Source organism: Engraulis encrasicolus, chromosome 13 (genome assembly GCF_034702125.1).
Source record: "Engraulis encrasicolus isolate BLACKSEA-1 chromosome 13, IST_EnEncr_1.0, whole genome shotgun sequence".
NCBI classification, from domain to species: Eukaryota; Metazoa; Chordata; class Actinopteri; order Clupeiformes; family Engraulidae; genus Engraulis; species Engraulis encrasicolus.
The window spans coordinates 10,144,278-10,159,777 of NC_085869.1; the positions used below are offsets into that span (position 1 = coordinate 10,144,278).

The 15,500-nt window shown below is 41.1% G+C and overlaps 1 long non-coding RNA gene across 1 annotated transcript; it reads right to left on the bottom strand.

Annotated features, from left to right (window-relative positions):
• Positions 1-9,689: 9,689 nt before the first annotated feature.
• LOC134461535 (uncharacterized) lies at positions 9,690-11,858 on the bottom strand. Its single transcript, XR_010037325.1, has 3 exons — positions 10,998-11,858; positions 9,919-10,075; positions 9,690-9,787 (listed from the first exon to the last, which is right to left on the bottom strand). It is a non-coding gene; the product is annotated as an uncharacterized LOC134461535 (long non-coding RNA).
• Between the last annotated feature and the right edge of the window lie 3,642 nt (positions 11,859-15,500).

Consider the following 15,500-nt stretch of genomic DNA (forward strand, 5'->3'; position numbering starts at 1 on the left):
TCAAGACGTATCCTATGACGTCATTTTCCGCCTAGATAGTTTTCCCGCCATATTGAATTTTGTGAAATTCAATAAAAATGCTACTCCTCCCACAATTTTTGACCATTTCGCCCGAAATTCGGTATATTGTATCTCTGTACTGAGCTTCATGTTCAATTGAATCAAAATTGTCGTAAAAGTGGCAAAAGGAAGTGAGGTCATATCTCAGCAACCCTTTGTCGGTTTCAGCTAGGATCTGTCAAAATATTAGCTACATTTTTGCCTGTAGCTTTTAAATCATATGCCCGATGTAAAATATATTACCATCACTAGAATCCTTGGGCCAAGCCGAATCCAACGCACTATATGTTGTCATGTCAACCCAAAGGAGAAAATCCGCCATTTTGAATTTTGTAAAATTGAATAAAATTCTACTTGTCCCACATTTTTTGTCATAATGACCTGCAAAAAGGTACATATCATGTTCAGACTGATAGGCATCAGGGTATTCAAAGGTTTTTTTCTAACTCTTATCGTTTGCCCGTGACAGCCAATCAAAATTGTCGTAAAAGTGGCGAAACAGGAAGTGAGGTCATATCTCAGCAACCATTTGTCAGATTCTGCTGGATTTCTTTTTGCACACACACTAGTCCATCCCATGACTTCCCCCCCAAAAAAATTCGGATCCCCAGCTCAAACACTCTAGCGCCACCAACAGATAACAGGAGGTGAGCTCATATCTCGGCAGCCTTTTAATGGATTCAAACTTAACTTGGTTCACATGGTCACACTCCCCTCCAAAGAATGCACACCAACATTGGCGAGATTTGGGCCAAAGGGGGCGCTGCAGTTCCTTCTGTTGCCGTGGCGACTTGGGCAAGTTTACTGCTTGGCCCCGCATTGCTGCTTGCAGCTATATTTTAAAATGTTTTTAAAATGAATGCTACCACTTCATAGTATGTCGAAATATTAAACTAATCGGTAACACTTTAGAATAATGGATGCAAAAAAGCATTATAAAGACTTAATAAATAATGAACTATTGATGAACAAAACATGAACAAATGTTTGTAAATGAATAGGAAATGTAAACAAATGCTTGTAAATGACTAGGAAATGCAATGTTAATATTTTATATTTATCAAACATTTACAAGTTGCTTGTAAATGAATAAAATACTCTGTTATAAGGTGTGTAAAATCTTGAATATATCATTTGTAGATGTTTTATAAAGCATTAATAAAACTTAGTTAATAATAAAAACATTTGTTAATGTTTTATTCATCATTAGTTAATTATTTACTGAGTCTTTACTAGGGAACATTATTATAAAGTGTTACCAACTAATCAATGTAGATTTTCGTTCAGTTATTTCTGTTTTTTTTTCTTCTTCAATTGTATTAATCATTAATATGGCAAAAATTGGTCGGGACTATTTTATATCCCTTTAATATTGGTCGAGACATGTCATGACCGTCCCTACCCAAATCTACGCCCATGCTGCTCTGAAAGGGTTAAAGGCCAACTTCCGATAAAACACAGTTTTACTCACTCCTTTTGAAGATCGGACGGTCACCCCAAGTTAAACTCACTTGCAAGGCTCTCATAGCGGTGCGTCACCTCGCCTGGCTGTGTTTCCCGGTGTTTCCCAATTTACATAAATAATGCAGAGAAACGAGCAAATCACGAAAGCCTTTCTGTGTTTCGTCACGTCGAAAGAAGGCGTTGCCCACAAAGGTTTATGTCGACCCATTTTTCTAAAAACATGTCGAGTAATTTTTTTCTGCTTGTTTTCAATACAAGCAACGTCTGGTGGCCGAAATCTAGCTTAGCTTAGCTATCAGCTGGTTGCTACTCTCAGGTACACACACAGCACAAAGCCTCATCCATACAGCAAGCCCACTCTGGTTGCTCTGTGCCTGCAGCTCGCCTAGGGGTCGCTGTCGAAAGAGCACAGCCCTGAATGGAGCATGCACGCCTCCGTTGGCGCCCCTATAGTGCAGTACCACCCGGAGAAGTGGCGACTCTGTTTCCCATTACATTCTATCCAAGAACAGGAGGACTGAGCCAATCAGAGACGCATTTCCACGAGAGCAGGAATAGTGAGCCAATCAGAGACGCATTTCCACGAGAAACACGGAACACCCTCTCGTTTCTTCACAAGCCACCTTGCTGGCTTGCAAAAACGGCTTGAAACAAAGCAACCAGAACGTTTTTTAAAACAGGACCAACGCGTAACACATTCAATAGCAATGGGGAACACAGCAATATTAATCAAATGACGTTGAGAGGCCATCTTTAATTATTACCACATATTCGGTTGTTTCAATGAGGGCAGTGTTAAGACAGTCCAGTGTAAATATTTTTTCAGATAATATAAGCAATTTGGTACATTTTGTAACATCACTCACAGTAATATTAGGTGTCTGATGTTTTTTGTCATAATTTGCAATTATAGGACAATAAAGGCTCAATATCTGGAAATGCTCAAGGGATATCGCCGGGCACCCTCTGAAATCTTGAAGACCTACCAACAATCTATAAGATAAATTTAAAAAAAAACTTTATCAAAAAATTCTGGGTCCAACCCCACGGCTCCCGGACTAGGGGGAAACGTTATTGTTTTCTCCACTCAGGCGGGTGTGTCAGTGAAGCAGAACGCCACAAGCACAAGGCGAGGACGGGAGGATGGATAATGACATGGACATGATGAGTCAATAAAGAAATTGTCAACTAAGAATTTTATATAATCCATTTCTACTTTGCTTTCACTCATACTGTCAAACAAATGTGTACTTCTTTGGCTCTTCGTTAATATTTTTGTTGAGCATAGGTAGCTCAGGCCACTTAAATTTCGTAATGGGCTGCTTTGCGGGCACTGTTGTAAAGGCCTGCAGATTGCCCCGGCATATAATCTGTGTACTGTTATCTTTTATCAGTGAAATTACTGGTTTAACATACATATCTACTTTTGACTTACTCCCATAAAACTGAAAAAGAAACAGACTCGCCAATAAAAAAAAGTACTGGAGTCCATTGTAGATGCCTTCAAATCAGACCCTTCAGCAGTCTTTACATCACCGATGCCCTTTCATACATTCAGGAAGCTATCGTCTGATTATTGTCTGTTATAGTATGTTTATGGATTCAGGTCAGGCTGTGTTTAAGATAAAGGATTATAGTAGTCACCTGACAGACAAACTTGTGTTGCATTGTCCTGTTGACGACACCACAAGTGTTTCTTTCATAGCCATTTTTCTTAAACATTCTCTTGAGTCAGCAAATATTCAAAAACAGATATTGTCTGAGCTAGGCCGCCTTTAAAGGCTAGGTGTTGAAATTAGGACAGACATGATATTCATCTGAGTTACAGGCAGGGCCGCTGACAGCTGACAGCCACCCGGAACAAAGTGATCTGAAAGCAAAGGGACCCTGCCTAATACATACAATGTAATGGGGACCCAATTATGGGCCCTCTCTCCCTGGGCCCGGGACAACATACCCGTGAGGTATTGAAATACATTTCTGTCGTCAGTGACGTCATCATGGGGACTCACACAGGCAAGGTATTAGAGGTGTGGCCTGTCCGCTACAGGATATTAGAAAGCACCCAGGGTGCATTCCAATATGCAGACTTGCGTCCTACACTTGTGCTTGTACAGTAGCCTTGTACCAGGAAGTAATACGGCATGATGACATCACTGACAATGATCATCTAGAGGGGACTCATCAAGTGTGTTTAGAAGTACCACTCTTAGGCCGTAGGGTGACAGCCCTTTTCGTTCAACCTCGCTCCACAGCTTCCGAACAGCAGGTCCCTTAGATGATGAAACGACCAAAGCTATGTTCAACTTACCGTGAAATGTCCGCTTCATGTAATCGTGCACGTAATTAAAACGGTGACATTTTAGTAAGAAATCTTACCCTCTGTAGGGAATGACGATTTTTACGTCACTGGACACCATGTGACCGTTTTAAACCAATCACGTAGCCGATTTACGGCGAAAAAGTGGCAAGCCGTTTGAAAAACTGAAAATAATGACAAGCCGTCGGTCTGACCTACCTATAAGAATCTCCCAAAATACCCTTTTGAAGAGGGTATATAATAACAATTATCAAAAATAATACTCGTGCCTACATTTCTGGATTGGGACAAATTCTAAATAAATAATAAATAATGCTTTATTTACTGAACAAAGCATAATTATGCTATTGACATTTCATACTGTGGATTTGAGCAATTAATGGAAACAATTGCAATAAGTAGGCTATAGATAACCCAGGCTATTGATAACCCTCTAAGTGATTGTAACTCCAGTGCTTTGTTTATAGCACCAACAACTATTGTGCAAGTGGATGATAAGGTTACCTTTTCATGTTCACATATAATAACAATTATCAAAAATAATACTCATGCATATATCTCTGGATTGGGATAAGTTCTAAATAAATCATAAACAGTGCTTTATTTACAGCACAAGGCACAATTTTGCAATTGACATTTCATACTGTGGTTTTGAGCAATTAATGGAAACAATTACAATAAGTAGGCTATAGATAACCCAGGCTATTGATAACCCTCTAAGTGATTGTAACAGTGCTTTGTTTATAGCACCAACAACTATTATGCGAGTGGATGATAAGGTTACCTTTTCATATTCACATTAATAAATGGAAATAATCTAATGATCAATGATAAGGACCATTCAGGTATTCGTGTATTCATTTATTCACTAATAACTATACAACAAATAAAAAAATCAAAAGAAGTGGCATACACATGAACCGGCATTTTCATGAACTGTGTGAAAGCATCCAGGTACACATCTTTTGCGCATGCCACAGCAAATGACTTCAGTGAGATTGAAGTTTACTGCAGTTGGGGGCCATGGGCATGACATGCCAGGACTGTGACTAAGCAGCCTCTTCAAAAGCAAAGCTGCTGTGTAAAGTGTCCGTGTCTCCTCTGCTGTGGTTGGTTGCTTTGACTTCCTCCTTTCTGTGTCGCTGTCTGTCTGGCTCATTTCGCTGGACTGAGTCGTCTCCGCACCTGATGGTAACAAGTCCAAGACTGCATTCGTCGACAAGTTCTCAGCAAAAACCAGTTCAGATGTGTTGCGTTTGGCGGGGGTGTGGAACACTAGCTGAGGAAAATCACGACTGAGCCTCTTCTTCAATATATCCTGTCTGTAAACACAAATCAACAAAAAAAGAGGCATATCAGTACAAGCATAGTGGGGCTTCATGTAGTCGCTGATATGCAATAGCCACCCTCACACATTAACTCGGAGTGAATAAATAATATTGGTGGAGTTTACTTGCTATGCAACAGATATAATACCAAGTATTCCCAAGGGAAGCACATACTGTAATGAACATCACACTATCAAGAATACTGCCATCCTCCTTATTTCAAAATATTACAAGTACAGTATGTGCAGATGACAAGCAGAGTGTTAGAGAATAATTTCAGTCAATTTCAACATGCAGTTGTAATGCTCACACTACCCTGGACGTGTCAGTACTAGAGATTTTTTTTTCTTTTTCTTCAGCCTTTTCCGAGATTCTGGTCATTGTAATGAGGGCAGCGCTTTGTTTACATTTCAAAAAACATTTTTATTTATTCCCAAAAACATCCAAAAGGTTATAATAATAATAATAATAATAATTGTATTTGTATAGCACTGTTTCATACAAGGCATGTAACTCAAAGTGCTTAACAAATGGGAAAAAAAAAACATTTTTAGAGATAGATTTAAAAGGAGAGGTATAGAGGAGAGGCAGAAAAAGCAGGAAGGCAGAGGAAGAAGAGATAGACAGAGAATGTAGAGTCATAAGGTCAACGTATGATAGGACCAGGATTCTTAGATGTGTAAGGTCCATAGTGGCTGGGCCTATCATAAGTCATACACTCTAAGAAAATTTCCCTGCAAAATAACGGCAGTTACTGGCAATTATATTTACCTGTAATTCTACTGTTATTTCACACCAAAAATCAAATACAGCTCATTGCTGTTTAATGTATCACAGTATATAACATTTTTTTCAGCAGCAATTGAACTGTTAAATAACAGTACTCTACAGAAAAATAACAGTACATTTCAGTTAAAAAGTTGAATTGTACTGTGTGATGACAGCCAATTACTGGGTCATAGTTGCATTCATGAATATGGCCATGGCAACTTCCCACCCCACCCATCATTCTCCATAACTGTGGTACCCTGGCCATGTTACCACCCAACCCTCCCATCGTTCACCATGACTGGAGTGCCTTGAGCATGATACTATGGCGCAATGCTGTATTGAGAAAATGGTTTGCGGTGGTCCTTTGAAAGTGTGGGCATGAACAAAATGTCAGAGTACGCAGTGCTATGTTACAATGATAGTGTGCAAGGTGGGCTTTTTACTGTATCTCTTGATGAGCCAATGATGAATATAGCATTGGTCAGTCTTTAAAAAAATATTTTGCACCAAGTAGCACAGCAAACAAGCAGCACTACAAGCTAGCTCTCAAAGCAATGCCTAATTTGCAGCAGGCACATTATATGCCACAATGCCACAAATGATGCCACATACAGCAAGCTTTCACAAAGAGGAAAGTGTGCAAGCATGTAAGCAAGCTTGTAGGCAAGCTTGTAGGCAAGCTTGTAGGCAAGCTTGTAGGCAAGCTTGTAGGCAAGCTTGTAGGCAAGCTTGTAGGCAAGCTTGTAGGCAAGCTTGTAGGCAAGCTTGTAGGCAAGCTTGTAGGCAAGCTTGTAGGCAAGCAAGTGCTATGCTGTGCCATGCAGGCCAGCCAGCAGGCAGGCAAGCAACTGAAGTGTTGATAGTCCAGATTTATATACAGGTGCAAGAGTACCATGTGACCAGAGTCATCAGGCCCTTGACAGGTGACGCCCGTAATTGAATAATGGCATAACAGCCCTACTCAGGTGAGGCCAGGCACTGATTAGCAGATTGGTTTAGATGGGGCTGCTTGTTGCAAGAGTGTTACAAGTTCTTAAAATGTTTCAGCCATTCACACTTTCATCACTATGCATGTGTTACTCACACTTTGCTGCATCAAGCACTTTTTAAGTATTGCAGTTTCCTTAGAAATTGTTTCATCATGCTTGACAGTATCAGATAATCTTTAACCAGTCAGAATGACTTCAGTTCTTCAGGTGGTATTGAAGTTTGATGGTGATCACGGACAAGTGGAGGATGAATGGGTTTCAATGGTGCTGCCTAAAATAACTTGTTATTTTCTAGAGATGCACCGGATCCGGTTCCGGTTCCGGTTCCGGATCCGGATCCGGATCCGTCAGGATAATAGAGTTTTTCACAGGGTCCGGGTCCGGCAGGATCTTAAGCAGTGGATCCGGTATCCGGCATGTTACTTAAAAATCAGGGTCTGGTGCATGTCTAGCCTAGGCTTTTCAGTCTTTCACAACCCCAATCACTGCATGGAGTGAAATCCCTTTGGAAGCGGCTATTGAAGGCAGTGTGGCAATAAGCCAATGAGTCTAAACAATAGTTTGCGCCAACGTAATAAAAAGGGCCCACGTGTGCGAGTAGACTATATGTTTCAAACCTTTTGTAGGATCCGGTATCCGGTTCCAGATCCGGCAGGATCTTATTCAGTGGATCTGGTATCCGGCAGGATCCTAAAAATCAGGATCCGGTGCATCTCTAGTTTTTTCCACATGGCGAATACTGCTATTGTGCAGTACTTACTGTTTATGCTCAATATGTGACTCAAAGTAATATTTTCACAGTAGTTGTCTGTTTTTTCGAAAAACAGTAGAATGCTGTTGCAGAATTGCCGTAAATAAACAGCTATTTGTTACAGTGTAGATAGTCACACAGAGATTGGGCGCTCAGGTGCGGCCCCTGGTGGCATCAGGGGTGAGGAAAAACTCCCTTTCGCTTGATTCATAGTTTGTAAGGGGGAAAAAAAAAAGCTCAGTGAAGTCTGAGAAAAAAAAAGACCCCCTATAGTCAGGAAGAAACCTCAGGCAGAGACCAGCGGCCACCTAGGGGAGCCCCCTGCCAGGGCTGGTTGCGAGTAGTAAGGGCGCTGCGGCAGCTGGGACACTATGACGCCTTGGCAGCTAGGAGTTGGCAAGGATGAAGAGGTGGGTCTTCAGCTGCTTCTTAAAGGAGTCGACGGAGGTGGTTGATCGAATCTCGATGGGGAGGGCGTTCCATCTCTTGGGCGCATAGCAGGCAAACGCGGCGTCGCCGATCTTCTTCTGCGGGGGGTGGGGGGTCCTTAGCAGCTTGGCATCAGTGGACCTGAGAGCTCGAGCAGGGGCATAAAAAGAGAGCATGTCTGAGATATAGCTAGGGGCAAGTCCATTTAATGCTTTAAATACTGTGAGCAGAATCTTAAAGTCGATTCTGTAAGAGACAGGTAACCAGTGCAGGTCTGCCAAGACAGGAGAGATGTGCTCTCTCATTCTGGTTCTTGTTAGGATTCTTGCCGCAGAATTTTGAATGAGTTGCAATTTGTCAATTAATTTTTTTGGGAGACCAGAGAAGAGAGCATTGCAGTAGTCTATCCTACTGGTGACAAAGGCATGAATAAGTTTCTCAGCGTCTTGTTGGGGGGCCAAGCCGCGCACTTTGTTAACATTTCTAAGATGGAAAAAAGCAGATTTTGTTATCTTGTTGATGTGAGGCTCAAAGCTCAAATCCGAGTCTATGACCACACCTAGGCTAGTAACCTTATCTTTAATGTGTATGCTTAGGTCACCTAGGCTTGAGTGGAGTTTTGCACGTTTTTCCTTAGGCCCAATGAGCAACACTTCAGTTTTATCCTCATTTAATTTTAGGAAGTTACTGTTCATCCAATCTGTGATGGCAGACATGCATTTAGTCAAGGCATGAATGGCAGTGGTTTGGCTAGGCTCGACAGAGATATATAGTTGAGTGTCATCGGCATAGCTATGAAAATCAACATTGTGCTCTCTGATGATGGAGCCCAGGGGCAACATATAGAGAGAGAAGAGGAGAGGGCCCAAGCAACTACCCTGAGCAACTCCAAAAGGCACATCATACTTGTTGGAGACGTGTTCTCCGATGGTGACAAAAAACTGCCTTCCTGTAATATATGTTTTGAACCACTCTAAGACGTGACCGGACAAGCCTACCCAAGATTCAAGGCGGTCAATTAGTATGTTGTGGTCTATCGTGTCAAAGGCGGCACTGAGGTCGAGGAGGATAAGTGCTGAAACTTTGTTTGCGGCAGTGCTGAGCCTAAGATCACTTATTATTTTGGTTAGTGCTGTTTCGGTGCTATGGTTGGCTCTAAAGCCTGATTGGAATTTTTCCAAGATATCATTCCCAGCCAGATGTTGATTAAGCTGTTTAAATACAACTTTTTCTAGTACCTTGCTTATACAACATCAGCCGACAACTAGCAAACAGCGACACCCTTTAAATATTTGGAGTAGGCCTATGTTGTAAACAATGTAAACAAATGCTGCCCCCATTAGAATAGCTCATATCTCGGAAAGGGCTGAGCCGAAAAATGTGCCATCACCGGGTACTGACAAGTTAAGGGTATGAGCAATACAACAGCATATTGAAATTGACTGAAGTGGTCCTTTAAGTCACATGCGTGAACTTTCCCTTGGATTTGACAAATTCGTAATACACTGACTTGCAATTACCTGTAGGTTGAAGCATCAACACCTTCACTTGACTGCACAAGGGCAATAAAGGCCTCAGTTGGCTCATCCTCAGCACCTCTTGGTTGATCAGTAGCCTTTAGCGGATTACCCTCTCGCAGAATAACTTGTAGCTCAGATCAAATGTTGGCCCAATCCTTACAAAAATATAGAAGAAGATGTGTGTTGTGAGAGCTTTCTTTGTGAGATCCATGTTGTGAGAACAAACTGTCTCAATCATAGGACACACATTGTACTGTGTTTCTATATAAAATTAAGATTGACTTACTGTTCTTTCTCTGCTCTGACAGGCTCACTCAAAAACCTTGTGTACTCTCTGTAGCAACTTCTGTGGTACTGCACCTCCAGAGCCACACAGTCTCTGTCCTTGATGTGAATGAGGATGCTCTTGGCTTCCTTTACTTCAGCTGCTTCCTGCAACTTGCCTTGTACAAAAGAAAAGAAAAAAGAATTAATAAATAGACAGGCAAACAATTAGACATTTTTCCTGGTGGAGTGGTATTGTAAAAAAAAAAATGGCGATGGGTGTTGCACCCCCCAAAAAAGCATTCCGTAGCCTCTTACTGCAGTGCAGATGAGGTTGCCAGCGGGCTTATTCACTATTTGCTGAAAACTACATCATAACAACATTGCTATGACAGTGCAGAGTAACAGATTAAGACATACATATTAAAATTTTGGTGACAGTAAGGTTATAACATAGGTGCTGTGCTAAGGGGTTAAGCACACAGATGTACAGCACAGCCAGGACACACCTCTTGAGCCTGGTCACTGAGGCTGCCCAGGGACAGAAGCGGAAAAATCCCAAGTGTACAAGTGAGAGAGGGGGGCAGTGGGGGGTAGGGGAATGGCACGGGGGATGGGATGGCAGAAGCAGTGTCTTAACCAGACAGGCCATCAGGCTGAGGAGCCACATTTCTGAACAGATATTCAGAGTCATATCAACATCAGGCATGCTTTGACATCCATATAAACATACCCTATCCTATTTAAGACAAAGTGTGATTCATTTAAACATCTAAAACCTAAAACACTGGGGGTACTATAGGCATGGGGATGTTTTGCAGGCTATTGGAATGTAATTTCACACCCACACACATAACACATTATGCCAATTCACACGTGCATTCATATTAGAATTAGACAAAAAAACAATGATTGTGCAGCAGTGTGGGCTAGATAGTCAGTCAACTTCTACTAACATCTGTGTGTGTGTGTGTGTGTGTGTGTGTGTGTGTGTGTGTGTGTGTGTGTGTGTGTGTGTGTGTGTGTGTGTGTGTGTGTGTGTGATTTGGGGGATGGGATGCATTCGCATAGACTGTGTGGTGGGAGTGAGAGTAATCTTACCTGCGGTTAAAGTCTGTGTTTTCGTTCTCTTTGACGTCTGCCACTCGCGACGATAAATTTGCTGTCTTTCTTGCAAATCATGCAGACAGCAGGAAGAACGGGGCCAGAGCTCGTGATGGCCAAGCTTGATCTGGATCGCAGTTTCCTGGTCGGAGTGGTGGTCACAGCCGATAAAGCGGAGGTAGCCTGGCTAGTTCGGGGGTCTTGTTGGCCATCTCCCCTCTCTGCCTCTCGCAAGACACGCCGTGTGACTCGTTCAATTTCCCGCTTGTCAATAAACCTCCGGTAGCATGTGGGATGGAGAGCCATCAAACTCCAACTCAATACATTGCTTAAAATGTTCTGCTACGTCTCTGCACTCACCCTTCAATTCTAGCCGCTGCCGAAAATTTCGATATGTATTCCACCGTATATTGGTGAAATTCTGTGTTTCTTCATGCTTGACCGAAGATATATGCATGTAACACAACTTGCGTTTCGAAGATGTCTTTTTTTTGTACATTTTCGGTCGAGATTTCGTCTTCCTCGGTACTACTAGATGATCGGCCAGCTCCTTCGGTAGCCATGCTACTTCCGTTTACTCCTCATCTCAGCTGACATAGCAGTTAGCTGATTCGTTCCTTCTGATGACGCTTCAACCGTGGCACCTCTCGAGGCGAAAAGTATTATTACGCCGGCCGAATATCTACACACGCCTCGGAGACAGTAGTTCGTCATTACACGTTGCGAATTTGAATAGCCTTGCAGTGCGGACTATTCCGAACAGAGGTTTTAAATCCTCTATATAAGTCTTTCTTTTTTATGAACTGAATGTCTGTTTGTTCGGAGGCTGTGGAGCGAAGTTCGGTTTCTGAAGCACTTTTCGAGGTTCACCTTCCGGCCTATTTTGGTCAAAGTGACTTTTCTGTAAAAACAACAGGGCTATGGAACAGTATTCCTGTAGGTATTAGGCAAAGCAAGCAACACACTCAGTAGTTTTAAATCAGATCTCAAGAAATTGCTAAAAACAAGGCAGCAATGTGAACATTTTTAGTCATTTATCTTATGTTTGGTGTTTTATGTTTACTTTGTCATACATCTTGTTCTTTTGTTTCTTTGGTGTATTCTTTTAACTAGATATGCCTTCTTGGCCATGTAATATTGTGGGCCTATATTTGAACATTAGGCACCTTTTAATTGTATTGTTGTCAAATTCTTGTATTATTATTCATTTTAATCCAATTTGTTTGTAGTTTAACACCAATTCCTGTCCAGGGACTACAGATAAAAATTTGCCTTGTGGCTATAATCTGGCTCAATTGTATATTGTGCACTGCCCCCGGTAAATAAAAAAAGTAGGCCTAAATAAATAAATAAATAAACAACAGCATTATATTTCAATATCTCGCAAAAGCTCAATTGTTAAGTCATTTTCTCATTTTCAAACTGGATGGTGAATGAAGAATAGTGCCCCAAAATTGCTGTGGCTAGGCTGACAAAGGGGAAACTTAATTGTTTTCTCCACGGAGATGGGTCATCAGCAAAATGTGAGGCCACAAACACAAGCGGAGGACGCAAGGTCGCATATTGGAATGTACCCCCAGTGTTGACCTGAGCTGCTGATCACATGGTGCTCCTTGACCTGTGGACAGGGCTGGACTGAGACATAAAAATCCTTCCAGGTATTTTCAGGCAAGACAGATCCACCAGGCATTGAGATACAATGAAGTCAAAATAGTCATCTAGTCATCAAATAGAAATTTAGTCATTTAGTAGGCCTATGAACTATTTTTACTGAACTGATAGTGAGCAAACCATTCACTCTACGTTGGAATGCAGAGACATTTAGTGAGTCACTCATTCATTTGATTGTTAAGTTGTATTCAGATAACGACAGAAAATGAAGGGGGCACATCAATAACAAGGAATGACAGCATACAAAAATAGTAACATTAAGTAAGTGCATAGTAAGTAAGTAAGTGTAGTAAGTGCACTTTTTTATATACTAGAATGACTGGAGTAAGTGAATAGTTGGAGTTAATACAGTATGTGACACTGTGCTATGACTTCTCAGTCCAGGTCGGCAAACACTGAAGGTATATAGCTGTATATTAAAGGGGTATGCCACAAACACAAGCGGAGGACACAAGGTTGCATAATGGAATGTACCCCCAGTGTTGACCTGAGCTGCTGATCACATGCATGTATGGAGGGACAGGAAGGAACGCAGAAGAAGGGGGCGTTTGATTAGGACAAGGGGTCTCAAGACGTCTACCAGTGGCCTGTTCACAGGTGAGCATTCATGTTCTATTAGAGCAGGGGTGGGGAACCTATGGTATGTCTCGAGGGCCGTTTAGGGCCCTTGAGGCCGTTTTATCTGGCCCCCGATATAATTTTAATATTATGCAGCTTCACATATATGAAATATTTTATAAAGTGACCTTAGAAATTACATTTTTCAATACAATTCACTACAAACCCCAACTCCGGTGAAGCTGGGACGTTTGGTAAACTGAGAATAAAATCAAAATGCTATCATTTTCAAAACATTCAATACATTCCTCAGATGGAGAATAGTGAAAAGACAACATATCAAGTGTTAAAGCCGAGAAAAAAATATTGTTTTAGGGGATATATGTACTCATTTCTAATTGGATAACTGCAACACGTCTCAAATAAGTTGGGACGGGGATCAGTGAAATGTTATAAACATCCAAATAAGATAAAACAAAGGAAAAGGAAGAACATTTCAAAATGAATTATACTGATGAACAATTTGAGTGTCCAGGTATAAGACAATCACAGAGAGGCTGAGTCACTCAGAATTAAAGATGCAGAGAGAACAATTACCATAGTTATTACATAAAGTTTTGAATTCCCTTGATTTACCGTGGTTGAGTGTATATAAGACATATTTTTGTCATTAAAATCATTGTATAGGTTCATGACATCATGAAATATATATTGGCTGTAGTCTCACTCTAGCACTCCGAGCATTGCAGCTAGTGAAAACTTGACCATATTAAAGACGCTTCATGTGTGCAAATGATAGAGGGGTTAAACATTCCCCTATCCATCCGAGCTCACTTGAAATAGACCCAGAAGACATGGGAAACTGTCCTTTGCTTACAGAAGTCAGCAGAAGTTACAGAAGTCAATTCTTTTTTTAAATAATAGAGTCTTGCACATCCTGTGCTACAGTAAAAATTGACCACCATGCAACTTGTGTTAGTGCTAACTTCAAAAGTCAGCCTCCATGATGGCATGGGGGTGCAGTAGTACATTGGTTAAGCTGTTCTAACTCACCTGTAGAATTGAATACAGTACTGAATGAAATCAATGGGTTTTGAACAGCATGAAAAGCCACTCGTGCATTATATTTTGAAGGGAGACCTTCAATTACTGCCACACAGTAAGGACAAATTGCATTCTCTACTATGTTTTAGCAGTTTAACTCCAACATAAGGACCAGCAGGACATAAAATGGCTGGCTTTTGGTCAAGACCTGTCACACTGTAAGCACTACAGAAAGGAAAACATTGCAAAACATGACAAGGAATACACCTACCATTTACACCTACCATTTAGGCATCAACACTATTTTTTATATAAAATCATCTAATCGGTTAATGCTATTAACTGTTAAGTTTAGTCCTTTGAATTGTTTTTAGTCTTCCTCGACATTTGCTGCCTTTAATTGTCTCATTCCAACTCTTTTGAGACGCGTTGGATTTACAAATTCATGAATATCCCCCAAAACAATAATTTTGGTCAGTTTTGATGGCTGATATGTTTTCTTTGTACCATTCTCCAACTAATGACAGAACCAGACTTTTTGAAAATGGCAGTATTTTGTTATTATTCACAATTAACCTTGTGTCCCAACTTACTGTATATGGAGTTGGGGTTTGTATATTCAGGGGACATAGAGAGATTCGGGTCTATTTTAAAGGTGGCTGCCTTCAATAAAAGCCTAAAGTGCAAGGGGAAATCCTGGTTTGTGATCATAACCATGGCCCCCTGAGGACTTTTACGGCCCTTGGAGGAATTTAAATTGGCCCCTCGAATGAAGAAGGTTCCCCACCCCTGTGTTAGTGTCTGTCTCTCTCCATGACATGTCTGACTGGGTCAGAAGGAACATATCATTAATTGATGCGTCAAAATGTCACATTGTTTGAAATAACTTAGGTTTTTTCCCCCATCATTGTTACTCTGACAATGTAATTTGAGCTTTGCAACTTTCTTTAACATACTGTAGGCTATAAGAGTTTTATGGAGGATGGTTGTGTGTACGTTGACCTTTCATTTTCTTTTTACAGGAGTCAACAGTCCAGGTGCATTGTCATAAAATGTAAAGCGTACGCTGTACCTTGTCAACAAACAACGATTTGACTGTTTTATTTAGCAGTTTTTCATGTGGAATCTCTATTTCGTAAATAATTTTCCCTTTGCGGCTGAGTGCACGAGGTCTTTCTGCTTAGTTTCGACCGGTGTGTTCTACTCTGCCTTTCACGCTGACAGCGT